Source organism: Nomascus leucogenys, chromosome 15 (genome assembly GCF_006542625.1).
Source record: "Nomascus leucogenys isolate Asia chromosome 15, Asia_NLE_v1, whole genome shotgun sequence".
Taxonomy (NCBI): Eukaryota; Metazoa; Chordata; class Mammalia; order Primates; family Hylobatidae; genus Nomascus; species Nomascus leucogenys.
In genome coordinates, this window is record NC_044395.1 from 25058825 (window position 1) to 25084115 (window position 25291).

Consider the following 25291-nt stretch of genomic DNA (forward strand, 5'->3'; position numbering starts at 1 on the left):
AGGTCTCCTAGCACAGACTCCACTCCCTGAATTCCTGGCCCACCAACATCAACCCGGAGATCACGTCCTTATCAAAGGCTGAAAAGACGGAAAGCTTGAGCCTACCTAGGAAGGACCCTATCTGGTGCTCACAACAACTGAAACAGCAGTTTGGACCACTGAAAAAGGGTGGACCCATTATATTCGAGTCAAGAAGGCTTCACCTTCTCTGGAGACATGGACCATTATTCCATTAACTCCCACCAGAGTAACAATAAAAAGAGAAACTTTAAAAAAATAAATAAATAAAATAAAATCTCACATTCATACAAGCGACTGTTAAAATGCAGCATGGCAATTTAAGGGGACCATAAGTGAACACATCTTTCTGACAACTTCATCATATTCACCTTGACAAGATTCAGAAAAGTGGGAATGTATACAATGTAGGATATACAAGGAAGGAAAATATTAAGGAGAAGAAAAGAAGACTGAAAAACCTAGCAGTTGGGAGGCGATGAGGTCAAAAGAATGATGGAAAAATATATTGGGGGTGGGGATGGGAGAGACATATAAAAAGAATATTCTGAAAGGGAAGAACAAAAACAGGAGAGCTGAAATCTAGAAGTGTGTGTGTGTGTGTGTTTGCGCGCGCGCACGTGCCCACGTGCTTTGTCCATAGATGTAAAATATAAGATTTAAAGTAGATTCAGTATTCTAATTTAATGAGACAGGAGAGGTACAGAATAAAGAAAAGGTTAAGAGTGGCTGTAGGAGTTACTGAGTTTAATTTGAGCTTCATGATTATGTATGTATACTGTTATTTCTAGTCTTTTCAGAAAACATATGCAATGAAATTCCCATACAGGGCTTTTGCAGACTGTGGCTATTTTCTGTTTGCATCTCCCCCTCCTTTTTACTTTTTAATTGTGTTTATACAAAGTAGGTTCTAATTTCTGCCTAGAGCAACACAGTTCTCTGCCTCAGCTATATTTTGCAAAATATAAACTAGAGAAGGGGTGGAGGGATATTGTGCTAACCTTGAAAAGCCTGTCAGCATGTTCCCTTCCTAACTCAACTGGCCAGATGCCTAATGGGAAAATGAACAGGGAAGAGGAATTCAGTGGCATATTTAGTCATGTAATGCTATAATTCTCCTGCCTAGAATAATGTGAAATATTTGGATGAGAGGGCAAAATGCAAGATTAAGAAGACAAAATTGTGTATTTCACACATTTCTCAATACTAAGTGTTTGTTCTCAAGGATCAAATTTTTGTAGATAAAGGAAATGAAATAAAGGAAACTTACATCTCAAGAGAGCATTCATAATGATGTGCTATACCTTGGGATATAGTTTTTACTCCCTAACCCACTCATTTGATTCTCACAACAATTCTGGAAGGTTTGCACATGAGAAAAACCGAGAGTCAGCTTTAAGAGGTTAAGCAACTTATCCAAGTCTCAGAAGGAAACTGAAATCCAGTTTGATTTGAATCTCACATTTTAAATTCTACTTTTAAACTTTCTTTGTTAAAAAAATTATTTCAAAATAAGGGGAATGTATCAGAAATGGCAGGATTCAGAAATCACTGTAGTTTTTCTGCCCCATATATTTAATCAGGATGAAAAGAAAACCAAAAAAAGTACCTGTTCAAAGCATTTGTCATTCATTATTTTGAGGAAATCTTGGAGTAAGATGTCCAGGTTTGAAAAAATATTTGCTATTTTTTCTGTTAATGACACATTGCTATTTAGCTAAAAAAGGAATTTTGGAAAATGTAGAAAATTATGGAGAAAATAAAAATGATTAAGAAGCCCACTATATTAGTCAGAGTTTATGCTAACTGCTATAATAAAGTCACCCCCAAATTGAGTGAATTAAAGATTACAAAAATTAATTTCTCTTTCATATTAGAGTCCTGAGTGCATTTTAAGTTGGGTAGTAGTTTCTTCATTTTCAATGTGTCTTCCAAGTTTATTCTGGCCATCACCATTCCAGCCAGCAGGAAGAGAGAAAAGAACCCTCGTGCAAAAATTTATGGGCAAACATCTCTTCTACTCACTTCTGTTTTCAGAAGCAAAACTATGGCACATCCTAGACACAGGAAAGTACAGTCCCCAGATAATGTATTCTTCCTCCAGTGCTGAGGAGGAAGGGTGGTGTCTTTTCTCATTTGGACTGCCACAACAAAATACATTAGACTGGGTAATTTATAAATAACAGAAATTTATTATTCATAATTCTGGAGGCTGGGAAGTCCAAGATCAAGGCAACAACACATTCAATGTCTGGTGAGATCTTGCTCTCTACTTCCAAGATAGTGCTTTCTTACTGTGACCTCATGCAGTGGAAAGGCAAGGCAGCTCCCTTCAAATTCATTTATAAGGACACAAGTCTCATCCCCAAAGACCCCACCTCTTAATATTATTATTACATTGAGTATTAAGTTCAAACAAATCAACTCTGGGGGAGACACCAACATTCAGATCATAGTAGATGGAATAAATTTCAGATGAAAATTAGCTCCACCCACAAATAACTATTATTATATTTTATTTGATATCCCTACAGAATCTTAATACGAATACCCATATATACATGGTTTAAAAAGAAAATATCTGCTGTTTTGTAACATGCTTTTTTTTCATTAAGCAAGAATATTGGCAATACTGTCCCATGTCATTAAATATTCTGGTGTAACATCACTGAAATGTGGCATAAATATTCCATTATCTGGATGTCACATATTTTATTCAACCAAACACCTGTAATTTTGCCCGGTATTTCACTAATATAAAAGTGAGGTGGATGACTTTATATAAAAATCTTTCTATACATCTCAGACAAATTCTTAGAAGTCAATAGGTAAGAAATTGCTAATATATATTGCAAATATGCCCTAGAAGGATAGTATCAACTCATTGTCCTATCAGTGACATTTCCCAGTAAAAATATCCAGGACTTAGAAATACAAGAATCATCTACCCTTGACTTCTTTATCACAATTATCTCCATTATTATAGAAATGCTTCAGACTAGGCCTCTGCCTATGGACGTTAGTCATTCCAAAATATTTACTTCCTTCTCTGACACTTCTGTGGAAAAAATATGCTTCACTACCTCCTTGAGTTTGGGCTCGGCTATGTGGTCAGGGCTTGCCTGCTTGTGCAGCCTCTCTTGTTTCTCTCACATTGCCATAAGTTAATTTTCCCCTGGAAAGCGTTTAACTGAAGAAGGATGAAGCCTCAGGCAGACTTAGGTGCAATCAGCAGCTTCCAGCTGCCCAGCCAAGCCCAGCCTGTATCAGCCACATGTGAATGAAATCAACACCTTAGTGTTGTATGACACTGAAATTTTGTGGTTGTGTATTTTGCAACAATGGCTGACTGATACTATGGTAACCGACAACACCCATAAGAAAGGAACTGACCAGCATCTGGGGCAGGCTGCTCTGTCGCTGGCTCTTCGCACCTTTCCTTTGATCTGTCTGTGTAAATGATTGCTCCTTAATTTCCAGGTGTCAGCAGGTGATTTGAGCTAAAGTTATTATCCTAGTTGTGCCATTTCAGTCTTACATGTTTTTCCATTTTTACTTTCTCTTTGTTCCAAACCTCAGTCCCAATCCAGTGCAAGAGGCTAATAGAGTGTGGAACAGCATTTGGCTTCTAAAATGTCAAAGCATAATGAGAAAAAGAAAACAATTATTAACAGAACAGGTCACAGACACCCATGTGGTGCATCCTTTTATCCCATACATTGTAAAGGCAATGCAGTGAGGTTATCAGCAGAGCCTAAACATCAGATGCATGACTTCAATGGAGAAGCTGTGACACAGTTTCTTAAACGCTTAGTAAAAAGGACAAGTTTAGTAAAAAACAAAATAGAACAAAACAACAAGAACCATATGCAGCTTAATTAACTCTTGTGGATAAACTCCAAACATTTTATTCTAGGGACTGATCAAGATCCTTGTTTGAGGGACAAATTTTGGTATTTTCAACATTTTATTAACTCATGGAACTTCTGCAAAACCATTCCACAGATAATGATCTCAAGACTAACTGCTTAACTGAGTCAATCAACATTTATCAGCCATGTGCAGGAATATCTGTTAAAGTCCAGGGATCCAAAGACTCATATGCATGTTTCCTGTGCTCAGCAAGTTTACAACCTAGCAGAAGAAAAGAGACATGACATATAAATCGGTCCACTTTAGAAGTGCTGTGACTGACCTATGGACAAGGTGCTATCTAAGGGAAGAGGAATGATGTAAAGCCAGGCTTCAACCCAGTACCCTGTCTCCCATTCTATCAAACCACACTACATTTTACATATTAGACCTTTTTAGTTTCATTTTCTGCTTTGCCTGGCTTCTTGTCACCAAGTCATATACTGTCATTCCCATTGTTTTTCTACATAACCCACCTCCTTTTTTTTTTCGAGATGGCATTTCACTCTTGTTGCCCAGGCTGGAGAGCAATGGTGCGATCTCGGCTCCCTGCAACCTCCGCCTCCCGGGTTCAAGCAATTCTCCTGCCTCAGCCTCCTGAGTAGCTGGGATTACAGGTGTGCATCACCACACGCAGCTAATTTTGTATTTTTAGCAGAGATGAGATTTCACCATGTTGGTCAGTCTGGTCTCGAACTCCTGACCTCAAGTGATCCTCCTGCCTCGGCCTCCCAAAGTGCTGGGATTACAGGTATGAGCCACTGCACCTGGCCCCCACCTCCTTTTAAATAAATTATTTTGAACTTCTGTGACCCTCTTGGTAGGAAAGTCTCTATCAGTCTCCATTCTTTACATATTAGCCTCAACCCTGTTTCCTCTTTCTGGTAAGTTTGCAGAGGTTGAAATCCCCTACATAAAGTGTGCAGGACTTTAGAAATTTTCAGTGGAGTTTTGCCCTTTACAGAGTTGTTTTAAAGCAAACATAGTTTAGAAGTAGCTAAAAGAGACTATTACATTATTACCGGTCTGAGACAAGAGAAGATTATTTTTTGTTTATGTTAATCTAGATCTCAGACATGCTATGAGCATGAATCCATGACAGCAAATCCAACTGAGAAGAAAGCAACTCGTCAACTCTGTGCCTTCCTAACCAAGGACCTCTTTTCTACCGCAAAATTAGAGATCATTAATTATTAGTCTCATTTTCCTGATGGTGATACCGAGACCTTATAAGAGGAAACTGATTAAAGACTATTCTATGAGTTATAAAATAGTCAAGGGCAAGTATCTGCTAATTGGTTGTGTAAATTATACTTTTTGGTAAATATAAAACAGTGTTATCCAAAACAGTCATATATCAACAGGATCATCTGGGGAATATGTTATAAATGATTCCAGGACTCTCTTCACCCTTTAGAAATGGTGATCATTATAGAGCAGATCCAGAATCTCTATATTATTGTTAAGAAGTCCCTCAGATGATTTTAATAATCAGCCTGCCCAGGGTTGCTTTATAGAATATTTCTTGGGAACATTACAACTCTGGAAACATTGAATTCTCACCTTCTTTAAATTCTCTCCTTTTACTTCTAGTCAGAATAATGACTATGATTCTTGTTTCTTAGAACAAAGTACTAGTGGAAAACTGAGGCTCATAAATGTTTAAGCTCCAGGACTCAGCAGGATTCAAGGTTTTGGGGACCAATGTGTCTCACTGTCAATGATAGATTTTGATTTTGGTCTTCCATGACTATGTGTATAATCAGGAAAGGAGGTAACTTCGTGGTCCCTTTCCTTCCCAGGAAGTCCTGTGGAGAGCTTCTGTGCTGGAAAATTCCAGGTGGCACCACCCATATGTCACTAAGTGTTCTGTCTCTTGAGAGCTTTAAAGTATCCCTTCTCCATTGTAGCTAATCATGCTTGCTACTCTCACTTTCTACACCTAGGCTGCATAAGTTTTTGACCTTTGAAGGTTGCCTTGCTCTTCTCAAGGTTACAATTACTATTTTGGGGGGAATCCAAATCAGCACTCAAAGAGTGGGTGCGGAATTCACTCTACGACTTCTTTTTCCCAAAACTTTTTGACCCATTATAGGTTTGGGTATTGACTGACTAAGCTTCCCTTCATACAGAATCCATTGCCCTTCTTGCAGGTGTCTGAGGCTTATCACAGGAAACCTAGCTCTAAACTAGCTTGGCGTATGACTCGTAGGTACACTTTCGAGAACAGTGCCTTACTTACTAAGATTCCTGACAACCTGCCCTGAAATTTCATAGTTACTAGGGTGAGCATATAGAGCCTTGTGCTTCCTTTGGAGTCATGTATGTGCATGCACACATGCACACACATATACGCACAGATAAAAAGGTGAAAGATTTGAAGGATTAGGAGTGAGGGCAAGGGAGGAAAGAAGCAATATAAAAATAGAATACAAGTGTTACCTGGGTTGCTCAATATGGAATCTTTGATCACTAGGCAACACATACCTGTAAACAGGTGCTGTTGAAATTACAAAAGAAACGTGTTCTCAAGAAATTTACCAGATTTGGCAGTATTAACACATCGAAAATAGTATCAAATCATGTAATGCAGAATGAAATTAAGTGCTAAAATATGTGGAAGACTATAAAAAAGTGTTTTAGGTTCTATTGCATTGTTTGCCCCATGTCAATTTCCCTGTGTCATAAAAAAGAAAACCATAACAAAGCACCACCACACAAAACACGCAAAACTTGCTCGATTGGGTCACGCCACTTTACTAAAATGCCGTCTTTCTCTTTGCTAGGGCTTATTTTACTATCTTCTCTCTTTTCTTTTTTGTTTTAACCTAGCAGCTAAGCATAACAAATGTAGAAAAACTAAATAGGAAAGTGGGAAAGCTGCCTCTCTTATTTTAGAGCTTGACAAGATGTGTTAGCTTTTACATTTTGAGCTCTGTAGGATGTCAGGCACTTCAGAGCAGGGGTGGCATCTATCTTTATGGTGCTAGATGCACAGGCATCCTATTTGGATGAAATCATCCTTTGTTTCATTTTTTTTTTAAAAATAGAGTTTGTCAAGGTCCCCAGAGTTCCTTCTAAAGAGGCAATATGTCCTCTATTTTCATCTGCAATTCTGGGCACCCTACTGCAGAGCAACGTGCTGCTGACTGCAGAGTGGCCTCCTGCGTGAGCCTTTGTGTGCTCAAGCTTCAAAATGTTCCTGCCATTTGAGAGCTCATCATGCCTTTTCCTGGGGGCCTCCAGGGACATAGCAGTGGGAATGCACATGTCCTGTTGTCCCATGCCACTTGTCATCACCATCAGAAGCTCTCAAATGCCCATTTTTTTGTGAGGCAGTGGTTGCCATGGCTGCCCATGGGAATCACATGGGGAAGCTTTAACAAACACTGAGGCCTGAGACCCATCTCAAGATCCTGACTTAATGGATCAGTGGTACAGCATGACTATTGATCTTTAAAGTCTCCTTGGGTGATTCTAATATTCAGCTGACATTGAAGGACACAGGGAGGCATAGGATTGAGACTGTCTGTGTTGTGGGAGTTAACATGTAGGTGAGGTTAAAATAGAAGAATTTTAGAAGGAATTGTGCCAGAATGTGCACATTCAAATTGGCATTTCTGGGAATTGTCTTTAGGGCCTACTTTACGTTGTCATAAACTTCTGTGTGGGGACCAAACTTGGTGCTTTAAAGTTGAAGATGAGCCTTGGCAATAGCAAGTGATTGGGGTAGAGGCTCCACTGAATTATTTTTAAATCTAATAATAGAAATGATTATGAAGTGAGGAGACTGGTTTGTTCCACTCTATTCTCCACCCATCTGCTAGAATTATCTTGCAAAATGTAAATCAGATTACATCACTCCTCTCTTTGAGACCTTCCAATGGCTTCCCATCAGAATGAAATCCAAATTCTTATCAAAGCCTCTGGCCTCTGTGCCCTACACAGTAATGTGGCTTTTCCCCATTGCACTGACCTCATCTCCTCCTGCTCTCCCTTTTAATACATGTCAGCCAGATAGGCCTCCTTTCTATTCTTTGAACTTGCCAAATGTATTTCCACCTCAGAGACTTTGTACTTCCTGCTCCCTTTATAATGCTCATTCTCTCAAATATCCAAGTGCCCTTCTTGTTATTCAGGCCTCAGTGCAAATGTCAAATCTTCAGAGAGATTTTTTCTCTCCACTTTATCTATTCTAGTCACCCTTGACTATGTTATCTGTTTTATTGTTTTCATAGCACTTACTGCTTTCTGAAATTAACCCATTTATTAGCACATGTGTTTGTTGTCTATCTACCCCCACACCAAAAATGTAAGCTCCTGATGACCAGCATCCTGGTTTGTGATGTTCATTCTTATATCACCAATACCTAGAATAGTGAGTGCCTGGTATGTAGTAGGCACAGAGTGATTACTGTTGGAAAAAAGAAATGAAGGAAGGAAGGGAGAAAGGAAGAAACGAAATGCAGAAGGAAAGGAGAACCAGGAAACTAATGAGTTCTTGATTATCTCATCTCTAGCTTTCCAAATATGTACTTAACCATCTGCGTGTGCTTGTACCTTGCTTATCCCCACAACCAACAAAATCTGGGTGAGATGGATCCCAATCCCTCTATAGTCTTGATGATTCCTTTCCTAGAGTTGATACTCAACCATTTTAGTAACGGCTTGAGAGCAGAAGCCTCCCTGGGAGGAAGCAAGTGTTCCTACGAGGATCAGGGAAAGCAGTAACCTTCAGCAAGCTTTTGTCAAGTTCAAATATTGGATTTGGTAGTAGAAACTAAGTCAACTAGTGGACTACTGAAACATCTCAAGAGTCCATATAGGTTGTAGAGACTCTATATGCCCAAAATGTACACAAAATTTCTGAAACAAGAATTTAGGAAAAAAGGGAATCCTATGTGTAGAATTTGTGCTACAGGTATGCATGATAACAGTTACCATCTATCGAATGCATAAGTATGTGCCAGCACTGAGCCAGTTTCCTCTGAGACTTAGAGTGTATATTAAGTCCATATAGAAGGACTTGGAGAAAGAAGAGGCCACACAATTCAGGCTGTACAAACCAACATCAGAGTCTCTTATCTCTCCCAAGAAGTGGTTCTCAATCATATCCACAAGGAGAACCAACAAATGAGAAGGTACTATACATAAAAGAAGCTTATAGATGAAATAGTTCGCGATCACACGTGCACAGTCTAGTTGCAAAAATTCAGTCCTCCTCCTCTCCCTCTCTCTTTCTCTCATATTAGATCATCTGGAAAGATGAAGGTGAGCTGTAAGAAAGATTATTTGCCCCCATTTGAATAGGAGAGCAAGTTGTCTCCTGGGACTTCTAGTGGTGCGGTTCTATGCTCATATTTTCAGAATAGTACACTGAGCAAACTTTCTGATTCAGTAACGAGAACACCTGGAGCAACCTGGCATCTACTTTTCAAATCTTGGTATTTATGAATATTTAGATTTTTTTTTCAAATCAATGTAGCTCTACCCAAGACTCTCAAGTGTCCCACGCATACAGATGGTTTGGTAGGTCCTGATGGTGATATATATTTTTTTCAAATCTTATTGCCTTGCCTGAAAAACAGCATAGCATTGTGTAACAGGCGGGAACAGTAGAATACAAGGCTCTCTATGTCTGGAGAATCATCTTCTGCCCTAAAGTGTCTTCCCACCTCCTCAATTTCCCTGCAGCTTCTTTTCTCCTGCTGGAAGAGTGGGTGGAGTGGGGGGGTTGTGGCAATATTTTATATTCCATTTGCTGCCTTCTGTTCTTGTTGTCTCTGATTTTGCATATGCCTTTATCAAGGACTGGAGTTGCACATGGGAGAACTAAATGATGTGATTTTAGGTGTCCTGGGAAGGACAGTCTGCCAAGCACAGATTGCTACCAGGCTGTTTACTGTGGGTGCCCGTATTACACCATTGGTTACTGTTCCTTTGGGTTTGCGTGTGATTTAACTTATAAGATCAGCTAAAATCTGTGCATGGAGAAGATGGGAGTGCTGAAGGGGAAAAAAGAGTGAGGAGGGATGGTTGATAAGTTAGGGGTTGCACTTGGAAGGGGAGCATGATAGAACAGCCCAAGAAGACTGAGACTCTAAGATAGGAGACAGGGATTTGGAAAGGGAAAAGAGGAAGATGCCAAGCATCAGCTCCCAGGGGTATACTGAGTCCTTAGTCACATATACTGTCCTTTCTCCTTGGGATGCTGGAGAAACTAATGAATCTGGCTTCATTTCTTCCCCCTGCTCCTGTCCGCTACTGCATCCCTCCAATGCAACATATTTTCCTGCCTTAACTTTCCTCCTCTATGAAGAGCACCAACATATGACCAGGAGGCCATGCCTAAGCAGATATCACCCTCACCAAGTCCTAGAGACTTTACCCTTTCATGTCCTTTCTCATGTTGCCAATCTTTTTGCTACTACCTGTGGTGAGTGCCCACCATTTCTTAGCTGGAAGCCCGGTAATCTCACCTCTAGTTCCATCTCTCCAATTATTGCTATACTTTCTCAGGACCTTTTGCACACTTTCTCACTAACTGAAGAAAGCATTATTACACCATCATTCACTGAGTTTTTACCATTTTCCATAAATTGTCTGCAATCCTTATAGTAATCCCACAAGGAACATGCCATCATTTTCAGGAAGTAAACCATATACCTTACATTTGGATTCAGGGCTTATTGATTCCAAAGCCTTGTTCTTTTCACTATTCTTCTCCCAGCCTGTTCTCCATGCTCTCATCCATCCATCCATTCATCCATTCTGCTTCCTATTTCTCTGCCTGTGAATCAGTTTCTACACACTTGCAGTATTGAAGCTAGGAGTCAGCTTCTCCAAGACACCCCTTTCAAATATACATTCAGTATGTCACAATTTATTTTGTGAGCCTCTTTTAGACATTCATTACATTCCCTATTACCCTCCAATTCTGCAAATACCATGAGGCTAGAGACTGTCCATATATATCATTTCTCTTTCCTCTCTCCATCCATCCCTGCTTTCTTTTGAAAGGGATTTAAGGCTATGAGGGTGAATATTGGGTCTTTTATCTTTACATTCCCACTGCTTAGAACAGTTTCTGACACATAAAATATGATGAGTAAAGGTTTTATGAATGTATGAATGATATCAATAAAACTCTGTGAAGTAACAGCTAGGAATTAATAAAGTCTCCATTTTAGCAAAGAGGAAGGTGAAGCTTGGACAGGTGGGATGGGCCTGTTCAAGGATTCTCACAACTTATTAACACAGACAGGACCTCGATATTTGTCTCCTAATTCAGTGAGACAAAACTGCACCACAACTTTTATGATTTTTGTTGCTTTTACTTCATTTCTATTCAGAGATCTTCCTTCTTCTCTCTCTTCCTATTCTACCAACTCTCTCTCTCTGAAAAGAGGCCCAGGGTTACGCAACACCTCATTCAGACCTTAATGCACATGAATATCCATACATTTGCTTTTCCCTTTATCCCTTCTCTCATTTGGCAATTTGCCCATCTCTTCACACAGAGGTCCCTTCCAATAAGGCAAGAATGAAAGTTCATCTTTTTCAATTTTTCTGATGAAATATCATCTTTGCCTATTTAAGAGCTTTGCATCTTGCCTCTAGATTACACAGCACATGGATTTCTATTCAATTAATAACAGAGGAGAGCAACTCTTTAAGAACTACCATTAATCTCAATTAGAAATTGACTGACATTCAGCCCCTGTGAAAAGCCTAGTGAGGCAGTCAATATTTGACAGGGTCCAAGAGATTGATTAACTATTAGCTCTTCAGTATTTTCCAAAATTCATTTCTTTATCCAATCAGACTATGGGAAATTTACCTAGCCTCCTTACAACTCAATTTCCTTTTCTGTTAGCGAGGATAATTATAGCGATACCTACTTCATATGGTTATGGCGAAAGTTAAATGAACTAACTTACATACAATGTATGAGTGCCTAGAATAGATTTACATCTATGAGATTGCTGTTTTCCATGCCCTAGGATTTCATAGAGAGTTGAAAGCTGTATTTGAATAACCCGAATTTTTGTGAAACAGAGACTGCCATTGAGGACAATGTTGTTCAAATTTCCCCTTTCTAAAGGATCTTTCAGGAAAAAAAGAAAAGGAAAAAAGTCCTTCAGATTTCAAGACTAGAAGAGAGTTTGTCTTTTCTGTGAAACTCCATGTTTCTTTTTCTAGCAAGTAAGACATGCATGAGTAAGAGCTCTTGTTATTTCCATCTCTGTTTTAGAAGTTAAGAAGTATAAAGCTGAGTTTTATGTTCAGAGATAGAAGTTTCTTGATATCAGCATTCTCCCTTTTATATTTCCTTTTTCTAATGCTACTAACCTAATTATAATCTGTCTCAAATATCTTTTTGAAGTCCTAGAGAATAAATTCGTAAGTAGGCAAATAAGTACATGTATAGGCACAAAAATATTTTATTGGTCTTTAATGTCATATTAAGATTGACATTAACAATGATGGACTCTGCATTCAGGGAAAAGGGAACTGTAGTAGGCAGAATTCCAACATGGCCCCTAAAATGCCCACCCACTGATGCACATACCTAGAACAAGTTCCTCCCCTTAAGTATAGGTGGAATCTGTGAAAATGATGGGGTTTCACCTCTGTGATTAGGTTAATAGTTGGTGTCTTTTAAATAATCAAAAGTGGGGTTATCCTATGAGGGTCTGACCTAATCACGCAAGCCCTTTAAAAGTAAAGTGAAATAATTAGAGTGTCCTGTTAGCCCCAGAGAAGAAAGCAAATATCCATGTTGTGAAGTGCGTATCACGGAGACCACATGGCTAGGACCTGAGGGTGGCCTCTAGATGCTGAAAGCAAACTCAGGCTAGCAGCCATCAAGGGAATGGGAACTGAATTTTGACAAAAACTGACCACTTTGGGAAGAAAGCTTTTAGCTCCAGATGAGAATGCAGCCTATCTCTGCTCATGGTTTTACATGACCCAGTTTTATAGACCCAGTTATGCTGTGTCTAGACTTCTGACCTGCAAATATTTTAAGATAATAAATAGGTGGTTTTAAGTCACTAAGTTTGTAATCATTTGTATGCAGCAAGGAAAACTAATTTTTGTTCCCAATAAACTAAACTAAAACTAAAGCTCTAAACAATTCTTAGACAAACAAATATGGCTTATCACCAACTCATTGTTGAGGTTGTCCCAATTCTCTTTCCCATGGGATACTAATAGGTAAAACGGAGAGAAGAAGAGAGAGAGAGAGGGAGAGAGAGAGAATGAATGTCATGCCAAGTGGGAGCTATGTCACATTTCAAACATCACTTCCTCTGTATTTTGTTTGTATGTTTGTTAGAAGTGAATAACTATTTTTACCCATATTCAAAGGGAAAGGAATTAGACTTCATCTTTTGGATGGAAATGGTGTCAAATAATTTGCAGATGTGTTTTAAAAACACCACATCTCCTGTTGTTCCTTACTTAGCATAGGACCATGTTCTTATGTTCTTTCCGAGGCCAATGGAGCTTCAGAAATAGCCATCTCTCTATATATATTTTAAAAACTGATGTATAATTTATACATAGTAAAGTACAGAAATTGAAAGTGTATAGCTTAATGAAATTTTACATATATGTAAATTTTACACATATGCACAAATTGTACATGTATATATGCACATCTCCGCCTGCCAGATCAAGCTATAGAACATTTCTAGCATTCCAGATGGTTTTATCATGTCTCATCCCAGTCAGAACTCACCATAATGTTTAATGCTACTCCAGTTTCCATCATCACAAACCAGTTTTCCATGTTTTTGCCTCTCATATAAGTTGAATTATATTGTATATACTATTTCTTGTTTGGCTACTTTCACTTCGAATGTTTTTGAGATTTTTCTATCTTGAATTATATATCATTCATGAATTATCTTTCTTATTTCTGGATATGGTTGTATATTATTCCATCATGCAACTATACTACAGTTTATTCATTCTAATATTGAGGCGATTTGAGTGGTCTACAGTTTTGGGCATTGATGAAGAACACTGCTATGAATATTTCTGTTCATGTCTTTTTGTGAACATAAGTACTCATTTCTCTGAGTATATACTGAGGAGAGGAAGTGCTGAGTCATAGAGTGGGAGTATGCTCAGCTTTAGTAGATATTGGCACACCATTTTCCAAAGTATTTGTATCACTTTAAAGTTTCACCAGGCAGTAATTTAAGTCCTGCTGATGGGCTATGTAGGGATACCTCACGTGGCTTTAGTTTGCATTCTCCTGATAATGATGTTTGACACCTTCTCATTCATTTATTGATAATTTGGCTATCTTCTTTACAAAGATATCAGATATTTTGTTCATTTTTTAATTGCATAGTGTAATTTCTTCTTACAGCCCTGTGGAAATTCATTAAATACTTTGGATGCAAGTTCTATTTGGATCTATGTTTCACAAATAGCTTCTCCCTGTTGTTTTCCTTTCTATTCTCATAATAGTGTCTTTTGATAAAGAGAAGTCTGTAATTTTGATTGAGTATCATTTTTAGTCTTTATGATTAGTGCTTTTGGTGTCTGTTTAAGAATTCTTTAATTATCCTCAGTTCATTAAGATAGTCTCCTAAGTTTTCTTTAAGAAATTTGTTTATTTTATCATTCACTTTTGGATATATGGTTCATCTTCCTTTAATTTGTTATTATGGTGTGATAGATTAAGGCTATCTACATGGATATCCAATTGACAGTGCCATTTATCAAAAAGAACATTCTTTTCCCCCACTGAATTGTAGTGGGGACTTGCCATTAAATCTGGTGTCTGTTACGTTTGGACTTACCTATGGGATCTTATCCTGTTCCATTAATCTATTTGTCTATCCTTTTGCCAATATCACATTTAATAACTGTAGCTGTATTATTAGCCATAATAAGCCTGAAAGTCAAGATATTTAAGTTCTCCAGGTTTTTTCTTCTTTAAGTTTGCATTGGCTATTCTATATTTTTTTGTATCTCCATATCATTTTAGAATCAGTTTGGTAATTTAAAAAAATGCACTGGGGTTCTGATTGGGGCTTTCAATTTCAATTATGTGAGAAAGAATTGACATCCCAGCCTAGTATGAATTTTCCAATCCATGAGCATTGTATATCTCTCCATTTGCTTCATTTTTTTTCTTCTTTCTTGCAGTAATATTTTATTTTTTAGTGCAGGAGTCTTGCTTGTCTTAAAAATATTTACTCTTATGTATATGATGCTTTTGGTGCTATTTGATATGGTATAACTTTCATTTTTATATTTCAATTATTTGTTTCCAGTATATAGAAATGTAAATAATTTCTAAATGTAAACCTTGTATCCAGCAATTTTTAAAAATTCAGATATTAATCCTTATAATTTGTTTGTTGTTTCAGAATTTTTATACATAATCATGTCATCTGTAATACATTTTTTGCCTTTTATTTTTGAGACAGGGTCTCACTCTGTTGTCCAAGTTGGAGTGCAGTGGTGTGATAATGGTTGACTGCAGCCTCAACCTCCTGAGCTCAAGGGAACCTTCCATCTCAGCCTCCTGAGTAGCTGGCACTACAGGCATGCACCACAAAGCCCATTTATTTATTTATTTAGTCTCGCTATGTTGGCGAAGCTGGTCTTTAACTCCTGGGCTCAAGTGATCCTTCTGCCTTGGCCTCCCAAAGTGCTGGGATTACAGGCTTAAGCCACTGTCCTGGCCACCTCTTTCTTTCTGATATTTGTGCTTTTGGTTTCTATTTCCTGCCATATTGTACCAGCTAGAACTTCCTGTACAATGTTGAATAAAACTGGTGATAAAAGACATTCTTTTCTTGTTCCAAAATTCAGTAGAAAGTATTCAATAATTCACAATTAAGTATAGTGAATTAATGTGAAGTATAGTGATAAATGTAGGTTTTTTGTATATTTATTATGTTGAGAATATTTATTTCCCTTACTAGTTTGTTGAAAGTTTTTGTCATGAGCAGGTATTAAATTTTATTACATTTTTTTCCTGTGTTTGTTGATCCCATAATTTAAAAAAATTTTCAATCAAATGTGATTTGATTGATTTTGGATGTTCAATAAGTCTTGCATTCTTGGAATAAAGCTAACTTGGTCATGACGTATTTCTTTTTTTTATATCATTGATTAATTTTGTTAGGTTTTTTTGCATCTAATAATAAGATATATTTGCCTATAATTTTCCATTCCTATAAAGTCATTATCAGGTTTTGGCTTTAATATTATTCTTAAATCATAAGGCAAGTTTGGAAGATTTTCTCATTTTCTATTCCCTGGAAGAGTTTGTATGAATTTTTTTATTTGTTTCTCAAAAGTTTAGAAGAATTCACTACTAAAACCATCTGGACCTGCGAATCTCTTTTTTACTCACCATAATTTCCTTGAGGTTCATCCAAATTGTTGTATCTATCAATACTTCATTCTTTTTTGTTGCTAAATAATATTCCATGATTTGGACGTACCACAATTAATTTAACTACTCACCCATTGAAGGCCATTTGAGTTGCTTCCAGATTTGGCCATTTAGTTTAGATCTGCTATGAACATTTATTTACAGGTTCTTGAATGAATATAAGTTTTTATTTTACTGGGATAAATGCCTAAGAGTATAATTATTGTCAAATTATTTTCCAGAGTGGCTGAACCATTTTATATTTATACCACTAATGTATGAGCAATCCAGTTTCTTTGCATGCTTGACAGAATATAACATTATAACTATTTTTTATTTTAGTCATTATGAAAGTTTTGTAGTGATACCTGATATGGTTTGGCTGTGTCCCCACCCAAATCTCAACTTGAATTGTATCTCCTAGAATTCCCACGTGTTGTAGAGACTGAGGAGGAGGTAATTGAATCATGGGGGCTGGTCTTTCTTGTGCTATTCTCGTGAAAGTGACAGAGTCTCATGAGATCTGATGGGTTTATCAGGGGTTTCTGCTTTTGCTTCCTCCTCATTTTCTCTTGCTGCCACCTCTTGCCATTCTGAGGCCTCTCCAGCCATATGGAACTGTAAGTCCAATTAAACCTCTTTTTCTTCCCAGTGTTGGGTATGTCTTTATCAGGAGCATGAAAACAGACTAATACAGTAAATTAGTACCAGTAGAGTGGGGCATTGCTGAAAAGATACCCAATAATGTGGAAGTGACTCTGAAACTGGGTAACAGGCAGAGGTTGGAACAGTTTGGAGGGCTCAGAAGAAGACAGGGAAATGTGAGAAAGTTTGGAACTTCCTAGAGACTTGTTGTATGGCTTTGCCCAAAATGCTGATAGCACTATGAACAATAAGGTCCAGTCTGAGGTGGTATCAGATGGAAATGAGGAAGTTGTTGGCAACTGGAGTAAAGGTGACTCTTGTTATGTTTTAGCAAAGAAACTGGTGGCATTTTGCCCCTGCCTTAGAGATTTGTGGAATTTTGAACTTGAGAAAGATGACTTAGGATATCTGGTGGAAGAAATTTCTAAGCAGCAAAGCATTCAAGAGGTGACTTGGGTACTGCTAAAGGCATTCAGTTTTATAAGGGAAGCAGAGCATAAAAGTTTGGAAAATTTACAGGCTATGTGATAGAAATGAAAAATCAATTTTCTGGGGAGAAATTCAAGATGGCTGCAGAAATTTGCATAAGTAGCAAGGAACCTAATGTTAATCCCCAAGACAATGGGGAAAATGTCTCCAGGTCATGTCAGGAACCTTCATGGCAGCCCCTCCCATCACAGGCCTGTAGGCCCAGGAGGAAAAAGTGGTTTCACAGGCCGGGCCCAGGGTCCTGATGCTGTGTGCAGCCGAGGGACTTGGTGCCCTGTGTCCTAGCTGTTCCAGCCAAGACGGAAAGGGGCCAATATAGAGCTTGGGCTGTGGCTTCAGAGGATGTAAACCTCAAGCCTTGGCAGCTTTCACATAGCGTTGAGCCTGTGAGTACACAGAAGTCAAGAAGTGAGGTTTGGGAACTTCTGCCTAGATTTCAGAAGATGTAGGGAAATGCCTGGATGTACTGGCAGAAGTGTGCTGCAGGGGTGGGACTTTCATTGAGAACCTCTGCTAGGCCAATGTGGAAAGGAAATATGTGATCAGAGCCCCCAGATAGAGTCCCTACTGGGGAACTGCCTAGTGGAGCTGTGAGAAGGGGGCCACCATCCTCCAGATCCCAGCATTGTAGATCCAATGACAGCTTGCACTGTGCACCTGGAAAAGCTGCAGATACTCAAAGCCAGACCATGAAAGCAGCTGGGAAGGAGGCTGTACCCTGCAAAGCCAAAGGGGCTAAGCTGCTCAAGACCATGGGAACCCACCTCTAGCATCAGTGTGACCTGGATGTGAGACATGGAGTCAAAGGAGATCATTTTGGAGCTTTAACATTTGTCTGCTATGTTGGATTTTGGACTTGCATGGACATGGCAACCCCTTTGTTTTGGCCATTTTCTCTCACTTGGAATGGCTGCATTTACCCCATACCTGTGCCCACATTGTATCTAGGAAGTAGCTAGCTTGCTTTTGATTTTACAGGTTCATAGGCGGAAGGGACTTGCCTTATCTCAGATGAGACTTTGGACTGTGGCCTTTTGGGTTAATGGTGAAATGAGTTAAGACTTTGTGGGAAGGTATGATTGGTTTTGAAATGTGGTGACATGAGATTTGGAGGGGCCAGGGTCAGAATGATATGGTTTGGCTGTGTCCCCACCCAAATCTCAACTTCAATTGTGTCTCCCAGAATTCCCACATGTTGTGAGAGAGACCCAAGTAGGAGGTAATTGAATCATGGAGGCTGGTCTTTCCTGTGCTATTCTCATGATAGTGAATAAGTCTCATGAAATCTGATGGGTTTATCAGGGGTTTCCACTTTTGCTTTCTCCTCAGTTTCTGTTGCCACCACCATATAAGAAGTGCCTTTCACCTCCTGCCATGATTCTGAGGCCTCCCCAGCCATGTGAAACCATAAGTCCAATTAAACCTATTTTTCTTCTGAGCCTCGGGTATGTCTTTATCAGCATCATGAAAACAGACTAATACAATATCTCATTGTGGTTTTAAGTTTCTGAATTTCAAATTAAGATGTTCAATCTTTCTTCTAGCCTCCTGGACACATATAGTACCATTTTTAAAGCATTTTATTATTCTTTTATACTAATTCTATCACTGTTGGCATTTCTGGATTGGTATATTTCTTCTCATTGTGATTCTAACTGCGACTAATATTTCTTCTCATTGTGAGTTTTATTTTTCTGCTTTCTTTCATGACTAATTTTTGATTTGATATTAAGCATTGTGAATTTTAACCTGTTAGATGTGGAATACTTTTTGTTCCTATATAGGCTCTTGTTGTAGTTCTATGATGCAGCTAAATTTTATTTGAAACAGTTCAATCATTTCTGGTAATGATTTTTTTTTCAATCTTTTAAAGGTGGGGCCGAGCATACTTAAGATAGGGTTAATTTTCCTCCACTACTGAAGCAAAATAGCTTTGCTTACTCTATTCTACATCCTGTTACTTGATAAGGTTTTCCACTCTGGCTTGTGACAACAGCAACTATTTCTGGCCCTATGTGATCTACAGAGATTGTTCTCTCTAATCATTTTGGGTGTGATTCTCTAGCCTTGGGTAGTCTCTTTTCACACACAATGATTAGTACCCAGCTGAAGATTCAGGAAGATTATCTGCATATCTCAGGAGCATGCTCTGTCTTTCTTTCTCTCTGAAGTTCTCTCTTCCCTAGTAGTCTGCACTGTAATGTCTAGTCTTCTTCTTCTTTTTTTCTTTTTTATTATTTTTGCTTTGTCTTATTAACACAGATAACTTTCTGGAATCTTTTTAGTTTCTTCCTCCCTGTGCCACTGCATGGGATATTCTTTCCAGGAAATAAGCTGATGTAATTTTAGGGCTCACTTCCTTGGTTTTCTGAGTCTCACAGATCGCTGTCCTTTGTTTCTTGATGTTCAGTATCTTGAAAACTGTATTTTCATATATTTTGTCCAGTTTTTTTTTTTAACTATTTTATATGGTAGAGTAAATCTGTTCCCTGGTCCCTGTTTCTCCATTTTGGTGATGGTGGGAATCTTGTCAAAAAGTTTTACTTTAGAAGATATTTACAAACAATCTGTTTCAAATTCAATTACATTATAGGTGAGTTATTCCTCCTTTCTACACTCTAATAATTATGATTAGCATAAAAATGTACTTAATCTTTAAGGTTACACAAAGTTCCTCCCAAGTCATTTAATATCTATTTTCACATAGTCTAACTGGGTCCCAGTACAGAGTAAATATTCTTCAGTGAGGAGTTATCTCCAGAAAAATCTGGTAAGGATTCACAGTATTATAGAATTTTATCATTGGAAGGTTCACTTGAGAGCTTTCAGGTTGCTGAACATGAGGAGGTGCTGGGAAGGTGGCACTCCTAGAGACAGCATGGAATCACCACGTCCCTTTCCCCTATACTTTGCCCTATTTATCTCTTCCATCTGGCTTTCCTGATTTGTATCCTTTTACAATAAGTAGATGAACATATGTCAAGTGTTTTCCTGAGTTCTAGGAGCCCTTCTAGCAAATGACCAAACCAGAGGAGGGGATTGTGAGAATCTCCAATTTATAGCTGGTCAGTCAGAAGTGCCAGTATCAGAGGCCTGGATTTGCAATTGGCAAGTGGGAGGCAGGAAGGAACAGGTTTGTGAGACTGAGACCTTGACTTGTGGGATCAGAAGACAACTCCAGGTGGCTAATGTCAGAATTGAATCGAACTGTAGGGCACCCAGTTGGTGTCAGAGAATTGATTATTAGAGAAGTCGCCCCCCTAACATTTGGTCACAGAAGTGTTCTGTGGTGAGTATTGAGAGTAGAGAAAGAAAAAACAAAGTTTTTCCTTTAATGTAGGTGGTTGTGATGCAGGGTATATTTCGATAGAAACAGTGCAATGAATTTGAATCTACATTATTGACATTGTATTGTGAACACAGTCACGTACATTTTAGGTTAAACAGATTTTTGTACACTGACATTTGATTCGATCCCTGGGACTTTAGAGGAAAATGCATTTGGGCTCTAAATCAGAATGCAAAGAAATCATCTTACCTTACTGGTTTCTGTGATTTCTGTCAGCAGTTTTATTTGACAGGAGCCCCATTCCAAGCACTTTTTCCTTACCAGCAAATTGCTAACTAGTTCCGTTTTTTCATTAACATTGAAAATTCTCCCTTGAATGAAAAAGAAAGGAATTTTTTTGGGGAAGACACAGGGTGTTGGGACTTACACTCAATAGATCTTTTTCAGAAAAATTTATCTACATTTGTGTTTGGTATTCCCTGTTTGTCTGTTAGAGACTTTATCTGTCAGGCTGAATTTACCCCTAGGCTTTCTGGGTTGTATTTTGTCATGCTTAGGTCTATATATAGTATTATATGGGAATAGAAATAAAATGAAATGATCTCATCATATAATTATACTTCTAGGAATTTATTCTAAGGAGATTATGAGAAAACTATGAAGAGGCACGTGTATCAAGTTGTTTGTCTTAGGATTGCTTATAATAACAAAATTCAGACACAAGTTAAATGCCCCTCAATGGGAGATTGACTAAATCAATATGTGCATATCCATACAACTGCAAACTTCACAGGCATTATAAATAATGATATAATTCTATATTTATCCATATGAAAAGATAGACATAAAGAATTATTAAATAAAAAAGGTTTAAAAAGCTGTTAATAGGTGAACAAATTTTTTAAATATTTTATGTAGGGATGTGTGTGTTAAGAGTGGATTGTCTGCAAGCTTATTGATCAAACATTTGTATAGTTACATCTCTGGTTGATGGGACTTTGTATGGATGTAATTCTTTCTACCTCATGTATAAATTTTACTACAAACTGCACAATAAGGCTGTTTGCATTTTGAAAACTAGTCAACAGAATCTGTGCCCTGTAAATTTTCAGTTTAGAGAGTCAAAAACAATCAATGAAAAATATGAGACAATTTAGTATATAAATTAACACCAAAATATATCTTACCTGACATAGAAGCAATATGAATTGAAAAAAAAGAGGAAAATATATGTAAATTTAACAAAGCAGAGAGGACTTGACCTGGCCTTTGAGAGAAATTGTAGACAATGGATAGAACTAGGGACTCAAATGCCCATCAATCAAAGAGTAGATAAAGAAACTGTGGTATCTGTATATATATATGATGGAATACTACTCAGCCATAAAAAGGAATGAGTTAATGGCATTTGCAGCAGCCTGGATGGGATTGGAGACTATTATTCTAAATGAAGGAACTCAGAAATGGAAAACCAAACATTCTACGTTCTCATTCATAAGTGGGAGCTAAGCTATAGGGATGCAAAGGCATAAGAATGATACAATGGACTTTGGGGACTCTGTGGGGGAAAGGGTGGGAAGGGGGTGAAGGATAAAAAACTACAAACTGGGTTTAGTGTATACTGCTCTGGTGATGGGTGCACCAAAATCTCACAAATCTTCACCAAATAACTTACTGAGGTAACTAAATCCCACCTGTTCTCCCAAAACCTATGGAAATAAAAAATTTAAAAAAAAATAGAGAAAGGAGAGCATTCGGACAGAGGGCAATATGAGTAGTAAAGGAAGGTCGGATGTGGTGGGCTGGCAGCATGCAGGAGTGGAAGATGAAATTGTATAGACAATTCGGAGCCAAATTATCTTCTAAAATCTGCAACAACCATCGCAAGTGTACTTGATTGTTTCATCCTGTTTTGGGTTATTTTAAAGCAGATCTTCAATGCTATTGTTAGATCTCTCTTGTCAAAGCACTTTGCAAGTCCCATATCATTCTGCTCTTATGTTTCTCAATCTCTTCAGTTCTGTGGTTAGGGGATCCTGTGCCTTTCTTGACCTCACTTTGCCTCCTATTCCCTCCCAAGTTTACTTTATTATAGATTGTATGTAGCCTCTAATACCATGTCTTTGGAATCAGATCTGATTTGAATCCCAGTCTTGTCACCTATTATCTGCATATGTTGGACAAATCACATTAACGCCTCAAAACTTTCATTTCCTTATTTTTAAAATGGTAGCAATAATAGTGTAAAATAATAGTAATAATATAGCATGATAATAATTAAAAATAATAATAATTGCTCCAAATAAAATGGAACAATTATTCTTGCTCCATTTTACTTGGAGCAACTAGTAATTGTCTTGGAGACAAGAGGGAAATAGAATGTTAGCATGTTTCTTCCTCTTATTCTCCACTTCTCCTCTTTCTCCTCCCCTTTTTAACTATAATTTGTCATCTCTAGTCATTCAACTAGGAAATACTACAGAATTTCTAAAATCTAAATGTATTAGGTCATCATTTATTAGCATGAGCGTTGTGGTAATTAAAAGCTAAGATTTATACATTATCCTTTCCATGTACATTTTAACGAAGACCTTCTGGAGACAAATTGCTTTAAGATAGAGCAGTGTTTTAAGTGGTGAGAATGTTAGGCCTTGTGGTGGACCAGTGGGAGAGAAAGTTCTACAAGAACACTGAACACATATAGCACATATTTCCTCCTGTTTCTGTAGCACATATATTAGACACTTGGCTTGATTTACGTATTCATCCTTTGAAATTTGAAATAAGTTTAATGGAAACTATCATTCTCGCTTTAGAGTTTTGAATTCAAGGCTCGAAGAGAATAGTGATTTACATTAGATGATTAAAAATGTTAAAATTTATAATTGATTGATCATCTACTATGTAGCAATTTATATCCATATACCATTGAATCCACAATCTACATTTTATGGATAAGGCTGAAACTCAGAAAGTTTACATAACTTATCAAGCTAACACAGTAAGTGATAAAGCCAGACTTCATGACATAACTCCTTTGCTCTAATTGTGGTGTTTCTACATTCATTTGTTCAAGAAATGTTTATTGTCTGATAGGTACTTTTGATATATCATTGAAAGTTGCATTTCAGTGGATAGTATTAATGGCTAACATTTAGTGCTTCCACTGTGCCAAGAACTATTCTAAGAGTTTCCATATATTTGCTCATTTAATCCTCCTAACCACCCACTGAGAATAGATGTTGTTATTATCATCACCATTTTTAGGATAAGGAAGCAAAGAAGCTAAGTATTTTCGCCAAACCACCAAGCTAATAAATATTAGAGTTAGCTTTAGAGTACTTGGCTTGAATCCTTGGCCAGTGCTTTATGCATTTTTCCATAACACATGCTACTGTATTTAGCAACATTGATGATAAATCGGCCAACGACTGGGAATCCAGGCATGACAAAAATTATCCTCCAGGATTCTGCATAGATGCCGTCCTATGGTGGTGAACTGAACTGAACTGAACGTGCTGGTGCTTCCTGGGGTCTCAGAGCTCTCATACCTCTACCATTTAATACACCATAGGAATGTGAATGACAGCAGACTTACATCACTGGTTTTTAAACTTGGATGTATGCTGAAATCACCAAAACAGCTTAAAAAATACTGATGCCAGGACCCTATACCCAGAGATTTTGATTTCATTGGTCAAAGATGTGGCCTGAGCATCAATATTTAAAACAACTTTTCAGGTGACTCTAACAGGCAGCCAAGTTTGAGAACCAGTGACTTAGATCAGTAGTTCTCAAAGTGTGTTCTACAGACTTCAACAAAGTCCTTTCGGGGAGTCCATAATTTATTTTCATAATAATATGAAAACAAAAATTTTCATAATAGCATGGAAGCACTAGATTTCTTTTTCACTATGTTGACATTTGTACTGATGGCACAAAATCAATGGTGGATAAAAGCGCTGGCGCCTTAGCATGAATCAAGGCTGCAACACCAATTTTTACAGGAAGATTGTATTTTTCACTGCCACACACAGTAAAAAAAATCAGTTTTACTGAAAAATTCCCTCAATGAAGCAGTAAGAAATATTAATTTTATTAAACCTTGAACCTTGAGTATGTATCATTTACATATTCTGGGTGATGACATAAGAAATATGTGTAAAGTACTCTGCTGCACACTGAAGTACAATTCTTAAGGAAAAGCACTTATGCAGTTGTTTGCATTGTGAGCTAAACCAGGATAGACATTTTTTCTTTTTTTTTTTTTGTGGAACAGCATTTTTTTTCTTGGAAGTGTGACTGCCAGAAAAATTATCGTTGTTTGAACTTGGGTATTTGGCAGATATTTCCTCAAAAATGAACAAAGTAAGACTTTCCCTTTAGGGAAAACAACTGACAATTTTCCTTTGTTTGTTGCCAATAAGAAAATTTCATCTTATAAGTGAATATTAAAACTTGCATTTGCCACTGTGAGCTTGGCTGCTTCCTCATACTTAAAGACATTTCTGAAAGGATCAATGGAAATA